General features: G+C 36.7%; 1 pseudogene; it reads left to right on the plus strand.

Annotated features, from left to right (window-relative positions):
* Positions 1 to 1,415: 1,415 nt before the first annotated feature.
* Positions 1,416 to 5,415, plus strand: LOC114037164 (annotated as a pseudogene).
* Positions 5,416 to 14,617: the final 9,202 nt, after the last annotated feature.

Here is a 14,617-nt window from a genome sequence, read left to right on the forward strand (position 1 = left end):
GTAGCAGGACAAAAACATAACCCTAGAAATAATTGGTATTTTCATTTGAAACTAACAGCTAACTACCACTCGATCTAGGTTTGAGGGAAATTAGATCAATCTTGAAGATTTCTTCAGGAATTATATCTCTCTGGATTAATTTGTCCACCTAATTGTCTTCTGAAACCACAGCTCATGCTCAGATATCTACAAATGTGGTGTAAAAGAGGTCTGGTTCCCATTCAATCACTCAAGGTAACCATACAAATCTTATATAAGGTAGCCTTTTTTGGACTGAATTGAAAATAGAACTAGCAAAAGAACTCATAGTAGGTTGTAGACAACAGATACAATTCTCTCACCTCTCTAAAAAGTGGTATTTTTTCCTTGTCCTTATACAGTTCTTAAATTCAAAATAGGGAAGGTGGATACAAGATGGCACAATGTCAGAAAGAAGTATAGTAAGTTCTATCCCAAAACTCACTCAAACAGAACTAGAGGATGCACTAGATCAAATCTTGATCAAGAAATCCAAGCATTTCATATTAAAAGATAAGAGCTGAATAGAAACCCTAAATTTCAAATACAGGAGTTAATAACAATATAAAATCAGAAACACAAATGAAAAAGTATAAAGCACTAAAAAGGATAAATTATCTATACTCTAATATGGGGAGATGATAAATATGTGCCCACTGATCCCTAGAGTCATAGAGGGACTCTAATGAAATAGAGGGCCTGGAGTGTTCCTTTTATGTCTGATCATTTTACAAAGAGGGTGGAAAGAGCAGGGAAGAAAAGAAGGAGTGGCAAGAGAGAGAGAAACAAAGTAAAATTATAATCAAGGTACATAGACATGTAAACAAATAAGAAAATGGTTTGGGAGACCAGCTGCATTTCAACATGAGAGGGAAAGGGAGGAGAGGGGAAAAGGGAGGATGAGATGAGGAGGAGATGGCAAAGCAGGGGGAGGCAGGGGGTAAAAGACAGAGAGAGACACAGAGAGAGACAGAGAGAGACACACACAATGAGATAGAGAGAGAGAGGGAGAAAGAGAGAATTAAGTATAGAAGAATACAAAAGCATTTCTCTGAGGAGGGAAATGGGAGAAGAGGAAAGGCAGAATTTAAGAGAAAGCAGATTAAGAGAGAAAGTAGGGATTAGTCTTGAGCAAAACAAACTGTAGCAAAGAATATACAAATGCATTTATAGAATTTTGTGAGGTGGCAAAAAAATGGGAATCTGAGGGAGTGCTGATGAATTAAGGAATAACTGAACAAGGTATGGAATACAAAACTGATGACATCAGTTGAAATTCTTGGTAGTGAAGTGGAGGAGACTCTCCCGATATCATTGCTACTTCCACCACTGCCTATGCTGCCATCTGTGCCCCTGTAGCTTGGGATTTCTCACAGTCTCCAGCATATTGAATAGATATGGAGGAATACACAAAAATAGAGAAAACTGAAGAAGGTACCTGTGGTGCTATATACAAGGGTCTACATACATTAGATGTCAAACGGTAACCATGATGAAAATCAGATTAAAGAGTAAGAAAGACATTACAAGAAGTACAATTCAAGAAATTTTGCTGTTGAAGGAACTTCACACAAATACTGCCAGCTTTCAAGATGTACTCATGTGAGATACTAGACCATACCACATTTTTTATTCCTTTTCATTTATCTAAAAAAAAATTGGATTCTATCCCTCCTAGCCAGCATATGTATTCTTAATTCATTAAAAGTTATGTATACCAAATCTTATAACACACAGTCTTTTTTTTTACTGTTTTTTTATTGTTGTTTTTTTTTAGGTAATCTGATTTCTATTATTTATTTATTTTGTGTTTTGGGGGTTTTTTTAGTTTTTTTTATAGTAATTTTTATTTATTTTTTTGTTTTCAACATTTACTTCCACAAGATTTTGAGTTCTAAATTTTCACCACATCTCGCCACTCCCACCACCCCAAGATGGTATGCACTGTGAATACCCCTTTCCCTAGTCTGCCTTCCCTTCTATCTCTCCCCCCTCTTCTCTTATCCCCTTCCCCTTCAGTTTTGCTGTAGGGCAGGATGGATTTCTGTACCCCATTTCCTGTATTTCTTATTTCCCAGTTGCATGTGAAAATGTGTTTTTAAAACTTTGGGTTCCAAATTTTCTCCCTTCCTCCCTCCCCACCCACCCTCATTGATAAGGCAAGCAACTAAATATAGGTTATATACGTGCAGTTATGCAAAATAATTCCTTAATAGATACGCTGTGACAAACTAACTCTATTTCCCTTAATCCTATCCCACCCCCCTGTTTATTCTATTCTTTCTTTTGACTCTGTCCCTCCTCAGAAGTACTTGCTTCTGATTACCCCCTTTCCCAATCTGCCCTCCTCTCCATCATCCCCTTACTCCCTGGACCCTCCCCCTGCCCATTTTCCTATAGAGTAAGACAGCTTTCCATACCCAATTGAGTGTGTATGTCATTCCCTCTTAAGTCAAATTCTATGAGAATAAGATTCACTCATTCCCTCTCACCTTGCCCCATTCCCCCAACACTGTAAGAGCCTTTTCTTTTGTTTTTTTTGTGAGATAATTTACCCTGTTCTACCTCTCCCTTTCTCTTTCTCCTAGTATAATCCTTTCTCACCCCTTAATTTTATTCTCCAGATATGACCCCTTCATTTTCAACTCACCCTGTGCCCTCTATCTATTTATCTGTCTATCTATCTATCTATCTATCTATCTATCTATCTATCTATCTATCTATCTATCTATCTATATCTATATATACATACATATAATTTTTTCTCCTCCAATTACCCTAATACTGACAAAGGTCTCATGAGTTACAAATATCATCTTTCCATGCAGGAATCTAAACAGTTCAACCATAATAAGTCTCTTATGATTTTCTCTTTCCTGTTTACCTCTTCCTGTTCCACTTGAGTCTTGTATTTGAAAATCAAATTCTCTGTTCAGCTCTGCTCTTTTCATCAAGAATTATTGAAAGTCCTCTACTTCACTGAATAACCATTTTTTCCCCTGCAGGATTATATTCAGTTTTGCTGGGTAGGTGATTCTTGGTTGTAATCCTGTCTCCTTTGCCCTCCAGAATATTATATCCCATGCCCTGCAGTCCCTTAATGTAGAAGCAGCTAAATCTTGTGTTATCCTGATTTTGTTTCCACAATACTTGAATTGTTTCTTTCTGGCTGCTTGTAATATTTTCTCCTTGACCTGGGAACTCTGGAATTTGGCTACAATATTCCTAGGAGTTTTCCTTTGGGGATCTCTTTCAGGCGGTGCACAGTGGATTCTTTCAATTTCTATTTTGCCCTCTGGTTCTAAAATATCAGGGCAGTTTTCCTGGATAATTTCTTGAAAGATGATGTCTGGGCTCTTTTTTTGATCATGGGTTTCACATAGTCCAGTAATTTTTAAATTCTCTCTCCTGGATTGATTTTCCAGGTCGGTTGTTTTTCCAATGACATATTTCACATTGTTTTCTAATTTTTCATTCTTTTGAATTTGTTTTACAATGTCTTGATTTCTCATAAAGTCATTAGCTTCCAATTGCTCTATTCTAATTTTTAAGGAAGTATTTCCTTAAGTAATCTTTTGGACTTCCTTTTCCATTTGTCCAATTTTGCTTTTTAGGGCTTTCTTCTCCTCATTGGCATTTTAGACCTCTTTTGCCATTTGGGTTAGGCTATTGTTTAAGGTGTTATTTTCTTTAGTATTTTTTTGGGTCTCCTTTAGCAAGCTGTTGACTTGTTTTTCATGATTTTCTTGCATTATTTTTAGTTTTTCCTCTATTTCTCTTACTTGCTTCTCAAAATCCCTTTTGAGCTCTTCTAAGGCCTGGGACTGATTCATATTCTTCTTGGAGGATTTGGATTTAGGAGCTTTGGCTTCGTTGTCTTCTTCTGGTTGTATGTTTTGATCTTCTTTGTCACCAATGTAAGATAATACAGCCTGAATTTTTTTGCTCTGCTTGCTCATGATCCTGCTCAGTTACTAGAGTTTGAAACTCTTTGTTAAGATAAAAGTCTGTTTCCAATGTGGAGAATGTACTGTCCCGAGCTTCGGGGGTTTGTACAGCTGTTTTAAGAGATACTTCTAGGGATCTGAAAATTTTCAGTTCTTCCAAGGGGGATGATACAGGGCAAGGTGTTTCTCCACCAACACAACAAGCTCCACCATGCCAACACTCCTCCTCACCCCGGGACTGCCCCTCAGAACTGTGACCCAGATCCAAGCACAGGTAAAGCAAGAGATTCCTGCCTCAGCTCTGGGAGAGAGATCCCTGCAATCCCCCTCTGATCAGCCACTTGATTCCCCCTCAGCATGTAGGCCAGAAGCTCAGGAACAGCCGCAGCCCCAGGGGTAGCTGAGACCTAGCTCCTTCTCTCACCATAGTCACAGACTTTTCCCACTGACCTTCTAAGTTGTCTTTGGTGTTTGTGGGTTGAGAAGTCTGGAAATTGTCACAGCTTCCAGCGATTAAGTCCTCTGAGGCCTGCTCCAGGGTCACTGTGTCCTGCGTGCCAACACCAAACTGTGCTCCTCTCCCTGCCTGGCGCGATATACCTTTCTGATCAACCACCCAGGCTGTCTTTGGCTATAAATTTGTTTTACTCTGTCTTTTTGTGGGTTCTGCTGCTTTAGAATTTGTTTAGAGCCATTTTTTATAGGTATTTGGAAGGGTTTGGGGGGAGACCTCAAAAAAGTCACTGCTTTCCCTCCGCAATCTTGGCTCTGCCCCTGAGACTGGTAATCTGATTTCTCCACACTGTCTTTTATTACTCATGAAGAGTTCCTCACAGATGCTTGAAACCTCAAAATCTGTTAATAAATAATAAATTAGTAATTTAGCTAGCTGACTTTGGACTTGCTGGGCCTTTGCAATACTTATAAGGATACACACACACATACATACACACACACATATATTTATAGTGGTAACACTGGTACAGATCTCCAGAGGTATTGCAAGCATTTGCTAGATATTCTAATCCAGTAGACATTTGGAGTACAGGAAGCTAGATGGCCTACCAGATAGAGTGTCAGACCTAAAGTCAGGAAGACTCATCTTTACTAACTGTGTGACCCTGGGTGAGTCACTTAACCCTGTTTGCTTCAGTTTCTTCATCAGTAAAATGACCTGGAGAAGGAAATAGCAAACCACTCTAGTATCTTTGCCAAAATGGGGTCACAAAGAATCAGACAGGACTTAAATGACTCAATAACAATAATGCTATTTACTGAATCAGCAAGCAATGAGTCACTTTTCCATGGTGATTCTGAAATTGATCAGTTCCTCAGAATCTTCAGGGCTTTGTGAACTCCCAAAGAAGCATAGCTAGAAGTTGAATCAATACAAGATTGTAAGAATACATCATCCAATTGGAAAGCAGGAATACAGACATCACTTGGATGAAAATGGCATAGATTTGCTCTCTAAAAAGTTTATCCATGATCCTGCAAACAAATTTCAGACAAAATGGTATTGAACATCCATATGTATATTACCTAAATAGTTAGATTAAGGAAGTCTAGTTGTCCATCCAAGCATTTTAAGGGGTTTCATATCAAGAATGAATAGTCCTCTTGTACTGTTCAACTCTATCAATGTTTGTCTTTATATTTGTGTTTCCTTTTCTTGTGGTAAAATTGAAGCTGTCCTGTTTCACTACAGATCCATTTCTATATGGCCTTACAGCTGGTTTGAAGACAAGCTTTGGGATATAATTCATAAGTTTATGAGGATAGATGGGTATTTTAATTCAATCAATGTGAATCAGAATTGGGCAGGGGTAGGAGAGAGACAGGTATTCCCTATACTATCTTCTCCTTTAAAAACAGAAGGACAGATTCAACATAGATGGGAATGATCCAAGAGTTAGGTCTTAAGTTGATAATGCGTTTGTATTTCCAGATGCTTGGTCTGGATTAGTGGTGGTATAGCCTTTAGTCAACAAAGAGCACAAAATGAAATGGGCCAAGTTGGTCTCAAAATGGTACCAACTGCCTTCATTTCTGTGACAATTCCAGGTTACTGATAATATCAAAATAACAGAGTTTTAGACTGGGTATCCATCCTGGGCACTGGATAGCATTTAAAATTGCTTCAGAATCCATAGCACTGTTTGTCTTAAAGAATGGAAAGACAACCATTTGTTCATAAAGAGCAAATTCAGGTTTGCCTCAGCTCAGGAACCTGGAAGAACTTTCAAGTCAACGTTGACATCAGAGACTTGGGTTAATATCCTGATTCCAACTCCTTTTCTGAACACCAGAAAGTCACATAACTTCTCTAAACCTTAGTATTTTTTTGTGTCAAAAGGTAATAATACTACTTGAGCTATCTACTTCACAGGGTTCTTATAAAAAATTGGCTTTATATACTCTTTTAAAATCACACATTTAAAGAAATCTCACTATCATTTTCATTTTTTTCAAGGTAAAGATCCTGTTCATAGAGTTACAGTTTCTTTGGAATGTAGAAGAGCATTTGGAAATTATCTAGTTCACTTCTTGGCCTTTCATGTGGTTTGGGTCCCTTCTGTTGAAGTCTATGAGAACTTTCTTAAATAATATCTTTAAATGCATAAAATAAAACAAAAAGATTTTAAAGGAAACCAACTATATGGAAATAACTTACCGACATATTTTTAAAAATTCATGGACTTCATGGGCCAATCCCCTAGTCTCAGGTCCTATGTCCAATTCCCTCATTAACAAATAAGAAAATGGAGGGACACAAAATAATCATACTTTGCCCAAGGTGAGGCAATGAACTTAAAATGAGGTCTTCTAAAATTCAACACTGAGTGTTTTTCTCATCATTTGACAGCTACATTTTTCAGCTTTGCAGACAATGAAGAGAACTCTCAGAGTATGGCCAACCTCACTATGATGACAGGATTCTTCCTCATGGGCTTTTCCAACACCTGGGAGCTAAGGTCTTACAGGCCACCTTGTTCTTACTGATATACATGGTGGCTCTGATAGGTAACATATCATCTTCACCCTTATCTCTCTAGATGGTCATCTCCATACCTCCATATATTTCTGTCCAAAGAACCTGTCCTTTTTGGACATCTGCCTTATTTCTGTCACTGTCTTCAAATTACTTGCAAAATCCCTGAACCACAGCTTCTGCATCTCTTAAAATAAAATACTATGAAAGAGATTAGAGTAATATATCATAAAGATAATACACCATGACCAGGAGGGATTAATACCAGGAATGCAGGGTTGGTTCAATATTTTTAAATATTTTTAGAAAATCTCAACACAATTGAACATATCAATAACAAAATAAAAATCATAGTATCTCAATATGTTAAGAAAAAGCTTTTGATAAAATGCAAAACTCTTTCCTATTAAAAAAAAATAGAAAGCATAGGAATTGATGGAACTTTTCTTAAAATCATAAGTAGTACCTATCTCAAACCAAGATCAAGTATTATATGGAATGGGGATAATCTTTAAGCCTTCCCAATACTTTACAGAAGTAAAGTAAGGATGTCTATTATCACCTCTATTATTAAAGATTGAACTAGAAATGTTAGCTATAGTAATAAGAAAGGAAAAATAAACTGAAAAAATAAAAATAGGCAATGAGGAAACAGAACTATCACTCTTGGTATATGATATGATGGTATACTGAGAAACCCTAGAGAATCAACTAAAAATAGTTGAAACAATTAAATGCAACAAAGTAACAGGATATAAAACAAATCCCCATAAATCATCAGTATTTCTATATATTACCAACAAAGCCCAGTGGTAAAAACAATAGAAAGAGAAATTCCATTTAAAATAATTGCAGACAATATAAAATATTTAGGAGTCTACAAGTAAGACAAACCCAGGGATTAGTTCATAGAACTCAATTACAAAATGCTTTTCACACAAATAAAAGCAGATCTAAATAACTGGAGAAATATTAATTGCTCTTAAGTATCAAAGACAAAATAATAAAATAACAATTCTACCCACATTGATTTATTTATTCAGTGCCATACCAAACAAACTACCAAAAATTTACTTTATAAAACTAGAAAAAAATAGTAACAAAATTCATCTGGAAGAACAAAAGGTGAAAATAAGAAGGGAATAAATGAAAAAAATGTAGAGAAGGACAATGTAACAGTTTCAGATCTCAAACTACATTATAAAATGGTAATCATCAAATAATCTAATACTGGATAAGAAATAGAATGGTGGATTGGTGGAACAGATTAGGTATACAACACACAGAAGTAAATAACCATAGTAATCTAGTGTTTGGCAAATCCAAAGATCCAAGCTTTGGGTGTAAGAACTCAAACATTTGACTAAAACTGCTGGGAAAATTGAAAAGCAGTTTAACAGAAACTAGGGATAGATCTGTATCTCATACTGTATAGCAAGATAAGATCAAAATACATAAATGATTTAAACATAAAAGATGACATCATAAATAAATTTGGGGAACATGGAAAATGTATCTGTCAGATTTATTGATAAAAGAATTTTATTACCAAATAGATAGAAAGGATTATTGCCAAGATCTTGGCAACTAGTCTCATCACTTCTTGGCAAACAGAGGGAGAAGAAATGGTAGCAATGTCATATTTCATATTCCTGGGCTCAAAGATCACTATAGACAGTGACTGAAACCATGAAATTAAAAGACACTTGCTCCTTGGAAGGTAAGCTATGTTAAATTGAGACAGCATACTAAAAAGCAGAGACATCACCTTGTCAAGAAAGGTCCATAATTTCAAAGTGATGGTTTTTCCAGTAGCAAAGAATGGCTATGAGAGTTGGACTACATGGAAAGCTGAGCACCGCAGAATTCATGCTTTCAAACTGTGGTGCTTGAGAAGACTTCTGAGAGTCTTTTGGACAGCAAAGAGATCCAATCAGTCGATACTAAAAGAAATCAATTCAAGCAGTTCACTGAAAGGTCAAATACTGAAGCTGAAGCTTAAATACTTTGGCCACATAATGAGAAGACAGAATTCATTAGAAAAGACCCTGATGTTGGGGAAAATTAAAGGCAAAAGGAAAAGGGGGGTGCAGAGGATGAAATAGATAATACAATGGAAACAATGAAAATTAAGTTGGACAGACTTCAAGAGATAGTGGAGAGGAGGACCTGAGTTCAAATCCAGCCTCAGACCAAACACTTGAAACTTACTATCTGTGTGACCCTGGGCAAGTCACTTAACGGCCACTGCCTTAAAAAAAATCAAAGAAGAGATAGTGGAGGATAGAAGGGACTGGGGTTCTTTGATCCATGGGGTCACAAAGAATCAGACATGACTGAACAAAGAAGACGAATTCAGGAAAACGATCAGAAACCTGGCAAGAGATATGATATCATAATGATGGGGAGACTTTAAATACTAAGACATCTCTTAAAGATTTTTTTTCTTTCTCTACATCTCAGTAAATGTTTAGTATGTATCAGGCACTGTGCTGGGTACTAGGAACAGAGAGATGGTATTTCTGCCAGCTTGTCAAATGAAACCCCCTTTCTTATAACAAATGGAGAATTATAAAAGATAATGGTTGCAATGAGGCATGCTCCTTTTTCTAAGAGGTGTAGAGGAATATCTTTTTGTTGTTGGGTTTGTTTGGTTTTGGGGTTAGGTATGGTATATTGATTTACATTGCTTTGTGGGATATGAAACTTTTTTATGAATTTAAAAAAATTTTAAATGTTATCTGATGTTTACTGGGATATTTATGATATTAGCAAGATAAGTCATAGGATCTAGGTGTCATAGAGTCCTCAAGTGTCCCTCATTTCCCAATGGCCATGCTAACAAGCTGGCTATAGTTTCTAGGCTTGGATTTGAGCTCAGGGACTGTAGGGGCCTTAACACTGAATAACTATAGAAACTCTCAGGAGAGCTTTAGTTCTCTTATCCTCAGAGATTCCCAGCAAATTTAGAGAGCTTGAATCTTAGAAGGAAAATAAAATGATTTAATAATATACCAAATATGTCAACCTCAGAGAAAGAACTAGCTACCGAGAAATTTGATTCCCTAAAACATTTTAAATGCTATGGTAGAAAAGTGGAAAGCATAGCTGGGACAGCATCAGTGCTTCCCACCTCAGTATACTTACTGTGACTGCGAATATAGCTGGATCCTAACAGGACCAGAAATAAGAAGAAAGGAAATGAAAAGTTTTTTGTCAACTACCTGTCACCATCAGGTATATAAATATCCTTCACTTTTGAAAGCTTACTTCATCTCTACATAACTCTTTAGGTGCCTGACAAATAGTCTTATCTCAAGCAATAGATTGAAGAAATGAATGGAATAGGAAGTATAAATTTCCAACATTTTTGTTATCAAAATGTAGATGCATCAGTGACTTTGTGCTCAAGATTAGAAAACACTGTGATGAAACAATGTTAAATGTACAGAAAAATTAAAAACTATATTAGCAAAGGGAGAGAGGTTGTTACAATTTGCATCTACAATTTTAAACAGGTTCTTGGGTATGAAAATCAAGCCAAGTGTGGCAAAAGTTAAAGAGAATGTAAAGGTTGTTTTAGGTAAGCTCCTACATCTTTATATTCTTTACTAAGTTTTAGCACTTCGGACCCTCATGTTGCTTTCTTGCTATCCAATGAACATTCAATTTATTCTCCCCTCCCTGCAAAATATCATTCTGTGCACTCAGGACTAGCTCTCTTTGTGGTGTAGTCAGTTGCAAAATCACATATTCTTTCTCTATAACATTGAAGCAAAACATTCTTTCTAGTGCCTGATCTTAACCAAGTGTAAAAAAAAAAAACAACACATCCAAAAAACCTGTCTCTTTAATGGTGAAATTCAGGAAGCCTAAAACAGAGAAGTTGAGCATTTCAGGCAATCTTAGGCCATAAGCTGGGGGTGCAATGACCTTTCCAATGACTCTTATGGCTTATAGACTAAGTGATCAATGAAAGGCTAACCACAAAAAAATCAATCAGCAAGAATTTACTCAGGTCCTAAAATAGGTCAATCACTAAGGGCTAGGAATTCAAAGATAGATGGAAAAACAGTCCTTAACTTCAGCCTTTTGAATAGGCAGGACAAAAGCACAGAGATGGTAGATGGAATGCTGTATATGAGGAAAGAAGGAAGGCTAGGTATCACAGTGGATGGAGCATTGTGCTGGCAATCAGGAAGAATCATCTTTGGGAGTTCAAATATGGTCTCAGACACTTACTATCTCTGTGGCCCTGGGCAAGTCACTTACCCCTATTTGCTTCTGTTCTTCATCTGTAAAATGAGCTGGAGATATAAATGGTAAACCACTCCAGTATTTTTGCCAAGAAAACCCCAAATGGGGTCATGCAGAGTCAAATATGATTGAAATGAAAACTGAACAACAATATAAAAAAAGGCAAGAAGGATATGTTAGCTGCACACTAGATTGTATTAAGGTAGAGAAGATGTATGTGCACTGTTGCTGGAAATAAGGGCTGGGTACTCTTTCAGAAAACATTTAAAAATCAAAAATAAGAGTTTATATATGATAATATGAAAATTAGTGAGCCTTCTGGGGTTTAATCAGTGGAGAAGTGGCATGCTCAGTTTAGTGCTTTAGGAAAGCCAGTTTGGCAGAAATGTGATGGATGGATTGAAGAAGGGAGAGACATGGGACAGGAACATCAATTAAAAGATACTGCACTAGTCTAGATAGTAAGTGAAAAGGGTCAAAACTAGAGTGGTGGCTGAGTAAATGAAGACAAAGGGACAAATGCAGGAGACATTGTGGTGATAGAAAGAACCCTATGTGAAAACTGATTAAATCTGGGGACAGAGATAAGAGTGACATGAAAAGGAGAGCAATGAAGCTATGAATCCAGTGACTGAAAGGATGATAGTACTCTTGAAGAAATAAGGAAGTTGAGAACCAGGGGGTCTGTGGGAAATGGGGAAGATAATGGGTGGATTTGGGACATGCTGAGTTTGAGATAGCTAAAGGACATCCACTTAGGAATGTCCAATATATGACACAATGCTAAAGTTTAAGAGAGAAAGACTAGGGCAGGAATGTAGCAATGGGACTCATCATCACAAGGAACATGAACAAACCCATGTGAAATAATATGGTCACTGAGAGAACATAAAAGGAAAGGATAGAAGAAAGCCTAAATCAGAACTATGGCTAAACCTAGTTAGAGGGCATGATGGGAGAGTTATGATGCAGCAAGGAAAATTAAGAATTAGTTGTCAGATATTAGGACATCCGAGAGAGCAGAGTAACAAAAATCCAGAGAGGAAACAGTATAAAAGTGTGAAAGTGCACAAGAGTGTCAAATACTACATAGAAGTCAAGAAGAATGAGTTTTTAGAAAAATCTATCAGATATAAACATTAATAAATTATTGTTGACTTTGAAAATGATTATTTCAGTTGACTCATGAGGTCATAAATCAGATTACATGGGGTTTATAATGATAAAAGAGGATACAGTTGAGATAAAAAATAAGGATGGCATTTTTTCCAAAACATTTACTGCATACAGAAATATTACAGAGCTTATTTAGGTGTTTTCAAGGATAAGGGAAATTTTAGGCTCCAAAAAAGGAATGAGCAGTTAGGGAAAGGCTTAATATGAGAGGTAAAGAAGAGGCTGATAATAGAGGAAAAACATTTATAATGGGATGGAGGATTTTACTCTTGCCAGGAGCAGGGCTCCTTTAAATCTTCATCAGAGATTAGGGTAAAGCAGGAGAGAATGGGGTACAATGTCAATTAGTTGTGAGTTGAAAAGAAGGGGGAAATAACTCTCAACCATAATGGTCTCTATTTTCTAAATGAAGTATGATATGAAGTCTTCACTTGTGCAAATGTTTGGAAGGGGAGGTATGGGAGATATAAAGAGAGAAGATAAGTTTAGAAGCAGCCAAGGTAAGGAATGGGATATAAAAATCAACATGAAAGGAACTAAAGGACTGCCTTGCTGAAATGAGGACCAGTTGCAATTATATGGCATTAATTGGTAGTAAATCCAGTCAGTAGAGTGTTGTGACTTTTCCCAGCTCTATCCAGCAGTACATGAGTAAAATTATAATAGGTGGGTGGCTAAAGTAACCAAAGGTTAGGGTTTAACAAGTTGTAATCTTCAATAAGACAAAACAGCAGGTGATTTAAGAGGAGAGATGAATATCCAGTTCAACTGGCTATTTACAGGGACACAATTAGGATGGGAAGAAAGTAAAATTAATCAGGATTGCCAAGCAAATTGTTGAGTGGTACCGGAATTATACGTCCCAATAAAAATAAAGAATAGGCTTAAGAAGAATAATTCATGGGAAAACAGGCATTTTAGTTAAAGGACAAGAACTTTGATTGAAATTGTATCTCTTGAAATCAGGTTTTGAATTCCAAAAGGTCTTTATATGAAGAAAATAGACATTCCCTCTTCCTTCCCTTGCTCATCACTGCTCCTGTGTTTGTGCTGAAAACATACATAGAATATCTCCCCTTGCAGCCTCGATTTTTATGCCTTTTGAAATCCTACCCAAACTCTAAAAACTTTCCTTCCAATTACATTAAACATGAAACTGTCCCTTGATCTTGCCAGTCAGAAATAAGCTCACTGTCTCACATGTCTCTGAGCTCTTTGTTCTCCTCCCATGCACTTGTCCCATTCTACTTTCAATTATTTTCATTTACATATATTACATGTTCCCCTGATAGACTGGAAACATCTTGAGGCCTAGAAATGATTCATGTTTTTAAACTATGCAGGTTTAGAATAGAGGCTTATACAGAGCAAGCCTTTGATAAATGTTTTGTCAAATGTTATGGGTGATCCATCCTTTTTAATTCCTTTGCCTCATGCCTAAATGCAAATGTCTGTTTATATATGGTCTTGTAGGCATAAATAATGGGTCTTAGAGGTATAGCTCAGGAAATAATTTATGAGTATATGAGGATTTGTTAGAGTTCCAGGAGTGTTTTAAGTAGGGCAGAATGAATCAAAATCTAAAGTGGTGTTTGGGGGTGGAGGGAGCAATTTTTCCATATTCCGTATTCTTCAAACCAGAAGAGATCCAACACAGAAGAGAATGCTTTGGGAGTTATTTTTCCACTTGAGGATAGACTTGCATTTCGACATGACTGGTCTGGGTTGGTGGTAGCCACCAGAGAGCTTGAAATTGAAAAGGCCACAAGGAAGTCTAATCTGTGACACTACATTCATCTGCATAACATGTCTAGTCTATTAGTCTGATTGTAGTTTCAAAATGTCTTGGATAGAGAACCAGTCCAGCCCAGTGGACATCGTTTCAAATTACTAGATAATCTACATAACTCTCAGTCTGAAAAGATGGTAAGGCAGTCATTTGTTTATGAACAGCATATTAAGGTACGCCTCAGCAAAGGAACCTAGAGGAACTTTCAAGACAGCCTGAAGAGCAAGGAACATGGATTAACATCTTGGTTCTGACACTTCTTCAATAATGACTGAAAAGTCACTTAACTTTTCTGAGCTCCACTGTCTTCTGTATAAATAAGTAAAACACTTTTAGGATAGTCTACATAAAAAGAGATCTTATATTAAAAGTACTTCATGATAATGAACATCCTCCACTGAAAGAGATACAGCTGTTGCTCACAACTTTTTCAAGGTA

This window comes from Vombatus ursinus, unplaced genomic scaffold (genome assembly GCF_900497805.2).
Source record: "Vombatus ursinus unplaced genomic scaffold, bare-nosed wombat genome assembly UNPS02000582.1, whole genome shotgun sequence".
In the NCBI taxonomy this organism is placed as follows: Eukaryota; Metazoa; Chordata; class Mammalia; order Diprotodontia; family Vombatidae; genus Vombatus; species Vombatus ursinus.